Source organism: Euprymna scolopes, chromosome 46 (assembly GCF_053919585.1).
Source record: "Euprymna scolopes isolate OS-2025 chromosome 46, ASM5391958v1, whole genome shotgun sequence".
NCBI classification, from domain to species: domain Eukaryota; kingdom Metazoa; phylum Mollusca; class Cephalopoda; order Sepiida; family Sepiolidae; genus Euprymna; species Euprymna scolopes.
In genome coordinates, this window is record NC_136527.1 from 128,548,009 (window position 1) to 128,554,008 (window position 6,000).

Here is a 6,000-nt window from a genome sequence, read left to right on the forward strand (position 1 = left end):
TCAACTGTATTCAAATCTAAGTTATATTATCAGTAGGAATTAGCATCTAGATGAAACGCTTGGCTGGTAGTCGGATGGGGTAGGTTAGGGATGGGGATATGTCTGTATGGGTGACAGGGGTGGGTTGGGTTGAATCGGGGGAGCTTTTCTTAGGTTATACTTTCGGTACATTTAAAAGTTTTAATGTAAATACTACTGGGTGGAGGGTTTTGTGTAAATCTAATAGTGGAGACCAAATGCGCTGATTTTTAAATAATTTCTTATTGGGGGTGGGGGGGCTCGTCAGTGGGGTTTAGGGGTGGTGGTTAGATAGTTCTAAATTTAGGTTTTAAGTCTTTAGCCCTGTGAGGTGGTTTCTAAGCTATATTTTATTGGGCCTGGATTTTATATTGTTTAGGTTGCATCGTGCGCTAATTGGTGATTTGGTTGCAATTTAACAGGTGGTATTAAGTGTACATATTTACGGGGGTAGGTTTTGTTAGGAAAAATTGTTTATGGGCTTATGATTAAGGCAGATATAGTGTTAATTAGGCATTGCCAAGATGCAGGCTATTCTAGGTTAGAAATTTATTTAAAGTTATGTAACGGTTGTGGGTTCAGAAGGTGTGCTAATATTTTATATTAAAGAGTTGAAGTTTTTTTATGGTGATTTTTTTCAGATCGCGAGAGTTTATGGGTGGTTTTAAAAAAAATTAGTTTGGGGTGTTGTCCAATAGTCCTATACTAGTGGAAACGGTTAGTGATGGATATTGTTGCATCTTATGGATGGCGAGGAAGCGCAATAAGCTAGTTCCTGTCCGGTGGTGCATTTTCGGTGGGGTTAATTGCATTTACGTATCTGAACTTTCTCTAATGCCTGCAACTATTGTATAAGCTCCAATAATTATTGTTCAGCTTGGCATTATCCGGATAAGTCTCTTTTTGTGGAATTGATCTTTCTCTTTTACTTTTACATTAAGCTATATATATATATATATATATATATATATATATATATAACTACTTCATTTATTCGCATAAATTTAATATACGAAAGTATAGATTTATGCGTAAACTAAGTATTTACTTCAAAAGTGCTCAATACGTAGGTAGAGCTAGTTAGTAATTTATAAAATATATATGGCGATTAAGCTACACTGAATATTCTGCGTTTCATCCAACTATAGGATTCGTCAGGCTTATGCGCGAATTCTGTCGTTGCTTCTTATTTTTATATATGTTGAGGATTTCTAGTCGGCCAATCAGCTTTCTAGTATCCACCGCGCCCCTTCCTACCAGCCAATGGGCATGCATTTTATCAAACAAAGGATCTGTTTTAGAACTAGGTTAGTGGTTTTAGGTAGTCGTTCTTCTTTTTTTTTATACATATAAATATACCTATGTGCACAAACAATACACATACATATACATATATACACATATATATATATATACATATACGTATGTGATCGTTTATGTATATTCATGTTTATTTAATTTATTTATTTGTTTTTTTTTTTTTTTTTTTTTTTTTTTTTCCTATTGTTATTGTTAGTTTTAAAGCTATTTTGTATCGCTATCCTAGAGTAAGTTTTATTTTGTGAACACAATTGTTTGCTATTTCCCGCCTACAGTTTAATAGATTTTGAGGTTCTTTAAAGTACAGGATAGAAAATTTTTCATGGAGGCATAATTTACATGGGTCGTCTAAATATCTGCATGTGGTAGCTTGTCTCATTATTTTCCATTCGACTACCGGCGAATGTCCGCTTTCTTTGAGTTCCCAATATTTATTCGCTAGTGTTGTTTTTATACGGTGTTTTTTATTTTTGAATGTGCTTTTGTGGTCATAGTATCGGGTTTTGAAATCTAAGGAAGTCATGCCTATGTCATATTTCTTGTTATTCGGGTTTTCTTTCGCAAATATTGTTGCTTGATAAACTACGCTTTTTGTTAGACATTTATTTTGGACTGGGCAAAGTGTGCGGTGTCTACAATTGCATTTATCTTGTTCGTTATTAGTATTTTTATTTATGGTATGGTTGTTCTTGTCCGGGGTTGGTTTGTTATTATTATTATTATTATTATTATTATTATTATTATTATTATTATTATTATTATTTTTGCTAGTGTTGGTTTTATTTCTGTCATGGTGTCTACTTTTTTATTGTTTATTTTATTGTTGTTTACATTGTTTTCATTCAGTATTTTGTTATTATGTGCCTTAATTATCATCTCTAAATTTTCGCAACAACTGTAAGATAACTTCAAGGTATTTTTATTGAAGATTTTGTGTAAGGGGTTGGTTGCGGGAAAGTGTTGTTCAATAAGATCTAGAAATTTCTTGCCAAGTTTTGTTTTTATCATTTGATTGTATGGGGCCGTATACCAAATTATAGTTCTTTTTCTTCTGTTTTTAATTTTATTATAGTTGTTGGTGTTTTGTTGCTTATATTTGATATCGATATTTTTGTATCCACTATTTTTTAGGGCTGTTTCGTAAATATTGGATGACCTGTTAAATGCATTTTCGTCGTTTGAGTTATTACTGAGTCTACTTACGATCGAGTTAGGAATATGTTTTATAATTGATGGTGGGTGGTTGGACTTAGGGTTTACGTAAATTGGAGTAGCGTTATCTTTTAAGTATGGTTCATATGTGTTTTTATCTAAGTTTAACGTGACGTCCAGGAAGTTTGTTATTTTTATGTTAGCTGATATATTTTATAAATTACTATATATATATATATATATATATATATATATATACACATATATATATATACATTACATACACACACACACACATATATATATATTATTGTTGTTCAAACGATTAATCGGAATCAGAATCGGGAATCAGAAAAAAATCAAGGCTTTTTGGGGTATCGGAAGCGGGAAAAAATTTGCGCCTACTTCCCGATGTGAAAACCGCTTCCTTAAATTATCTTTTTTATTTGATTCTGGTTTACGAAACACCTTTTTATAATAATAAATAACCCTAACCCTAACCCTAACCCTAACCCTAACACCTTCCATAATAATAAATAAATATTTATTGATTTAAACTTCCACTGAGACTAAAATCTCTAGATCAGCCCCCTCATAAGTGTGTTTTTACGTTTGAGAAAATATTTAGAGATTTATAAAGAATCGGAATCGGTAATTGTATCGGAATCGGGAATTTACTACAGAATCGATAATTGTATCAGAAACTGGAGAAATATTGGAATCGTCACATCATTAATACATATATATATATATATATATATATATAAATATATATATATTATATAAATATATATATATATATATATATATATATATATACATACATAAGTGAACGTGTCTGTGTATCTGTCTGTCTGTGTATCTGTGTGTCTGTCTGTGTGTGTACATTTCCCTAAGCAATAACTCTGTAAATTTTAAGTCTACAGACTCCAAATTTGATATACAGGTGACTAAGTGGTTAAAGTTCAACGATTTGACCTTTGAGAACTCTACGAAACTAAAAATACATCTTGAAAAAGAGTTAAAAACATATTTAATTTTAAAAAAAGGAAGCACAAGATAAGTGGATAGTCCTTAATGAAACTACAAGTAAGTCAAAGATCTTACTTGGTTAAAAAAAGGGTGAGGTAAGGGGAACAGGAGGCAAAAGAAAAATAATAAAAAGATTTCACATGAATGGATCCATTTCATTTTTTTGATTCATCCAGCCTTGACAGACGTGTTTTTAAATACTCTCTCCGGTACTTTTCTTTTAATGATTTGGAATTCATTCTATTTGCGCTTTTTTCCAAGGAACTCTGCCTTTTGGATGATTTTGGACCATTTGGAATTTACCCAGTGGATTGAAATTTTAAATTCGACCGTTTTGGATTTTACCATTTTTGGATTTTTACCCTTCACCGGACTATCCATCCATTTTTATCATTTTTTTTTTACCTCCTATTCCCCTTACCTCACCCTTTTTTTAACCAAGTAAGATCTGTGACTTACTTGTAGTTTCATTAAATACTTTTATATGCAAAATCCGATCCTGTATTTTGCTAATTCCTGCCCTCTGATGAGAAGGAGAGTATTTCTTCGAAACTCCGCGGATTAAGGACTATCCACTTATCTTGTGTTTCCTTTTTTAAAATTAAATATGTTTTTAACTCTTGTTCAAGATGTCTTTTAACATGTTTTATTAATCATTTGTTCATATATATATATATATATATATATATATATATATATATATATACATGTACATACGCATATATATACATGTTTATATAAATGCATTAATAAATATTATTTATGTATATATATATGTATGTACATATATACATATATATATGTATACACGCACACACACACACACACACACACACACACACACACACACACATATATATATATACATGTACATGCGCATATATATACATGTTTATATAAATGAACTCTATCAAGGCATTGATGTTCGTATAATGAAATCGAAACAAAATTTGAACAATCTTCCAAGAAGGCGATTCCTTTGGATTTTGTGGAAATTAAAATTTAAATAAAATAACCCTAACCCTAACCCTAACCCTAACCTTCACCGGAATATCCATCCATTTTTATCATTTTTCTTTTGCCTCCTGTTCCCCTTACCTCACCCTTTTTTTTTAACCAAGTAAGATCTGTGACTTACTTGTAGTTTCATTAAATACTTTTATATGCCAAATCCGATCCCGCATTTTGCTAATTCCTGCCCTCTGATGAGAAGGAGAGTATTTCTTCGAAACTCCGCGGATTAAGGACTATCCACTTATCTTGTGTTTCCTTTTTTAAAATTAAATATGTTTTTAACTCTTTTTCAAGATGTCTTTTAACATATTTTATTAATCAATTGTTCATATATATATATATATATATATATATATATATATATATATATATATATATATATATATATATATGTTTGTGTGTGTGCGTTCGACACTATTCACAATTAATCATAATTCATTTTTAACGTCAACGCGTTTACCTGACTAGCTAATTCATTTTTCTAAACATGAGTCAAGGTCTTATGTTCCCGTATATATATATATATATATATATATATATATATATATATATATATATATATATATATATATATATATATATATGTCCATTTTGATGCCGTGAGTATTTTTGCTAACGAAATCTATTTTTGTTTTTATTTGTTTATTTTGCACACGAAATAAGTAAGATGGAAAGACTGAGGAGAGAAAGCACAAACCAGACCTCCGCCGAAAGTGTCAAAGTGCAGCTTGGATGTCTCCAATCAAAGAAAACACCCAACTAAAAACATAAACGTAAAGACTACGATGAAATCTATATATAAAAATGAAATTGCTTGTGTGTGTGTCTGTCTGTGTACATTTCTCTACCAAATTCTCTGTCAATTTTTAGTCTTCAGACTCGAGATTTGACATGAAGCGCTTTGAGATTTGGGGAAAATCTTTGTAATCGGTTTTTGACTAAAAATTTGGCTGTCAAGTGGTCAAAGTTCAACGATTTGACCTTTGAAAACTCTACCAAACTCCTCCGACACATTCTTATGGGATGATCATCTTTAGTCTACTATTTTTTTTTTTTTACATAAACGTCACCACTTATCAAGGCCGATAGGCCACTCAAGGATAAGGGTTAAAGAGTGTACAGTAGTCAAAAGGACAATATAGTAATCAATAGTAATGGAAGTTCGGTAAATTTGTTAACTTAAGTGGAACGGCTCATCAGAAACTTGTTCACGTTGGACTTAAAGACAGCCATATTATAGACAGCTGGAAAGCAGGAAAACGGAAGACAATTCCACAGGCGTGCAGTTCTAAGAAAGAAGCTTTGATCATGGAATCTATGTTTAGGTTTAGGCACAGATAAAGAGTGGAGAAAATTATTGATAATGTTTTCAGTTAGTCTAGCGTTTCTTGTGAAAGTTTGGCGAGAGGGGACCATGGATTGAAGCTCAGTCGAACACTTCCCATGAAAATAAAGATACATCAG

The 6,000-nt window shown here is 31.4% G+C and overlaps 1 protein-coding gene across 2 annotated transcripts in view; it reads right to left on the minus strand.

The window, feature by feature from the left end:
• The window catches only part of LOC145271258 (beta-lactamase domain-containing protein 2-like), a 376,845-nt gene extending 372,735 nt beyond the window's left edge, over positions 1-4,110 (minus strand). For both annotated transcript variants that reach the window (XM_080126819.1, XM_080126817.1), the window contains exon 1: positions 3,982-4,110. The gene's annotated coding sequence lies outside the window, so the exon portion shown is untranslated. The remainder of the gene's footprint in view (positions 1-3,981) is intronic.
• Between the last annotated feature and the right edge of the window lie 1,890 nt (positions 4,111-6,000).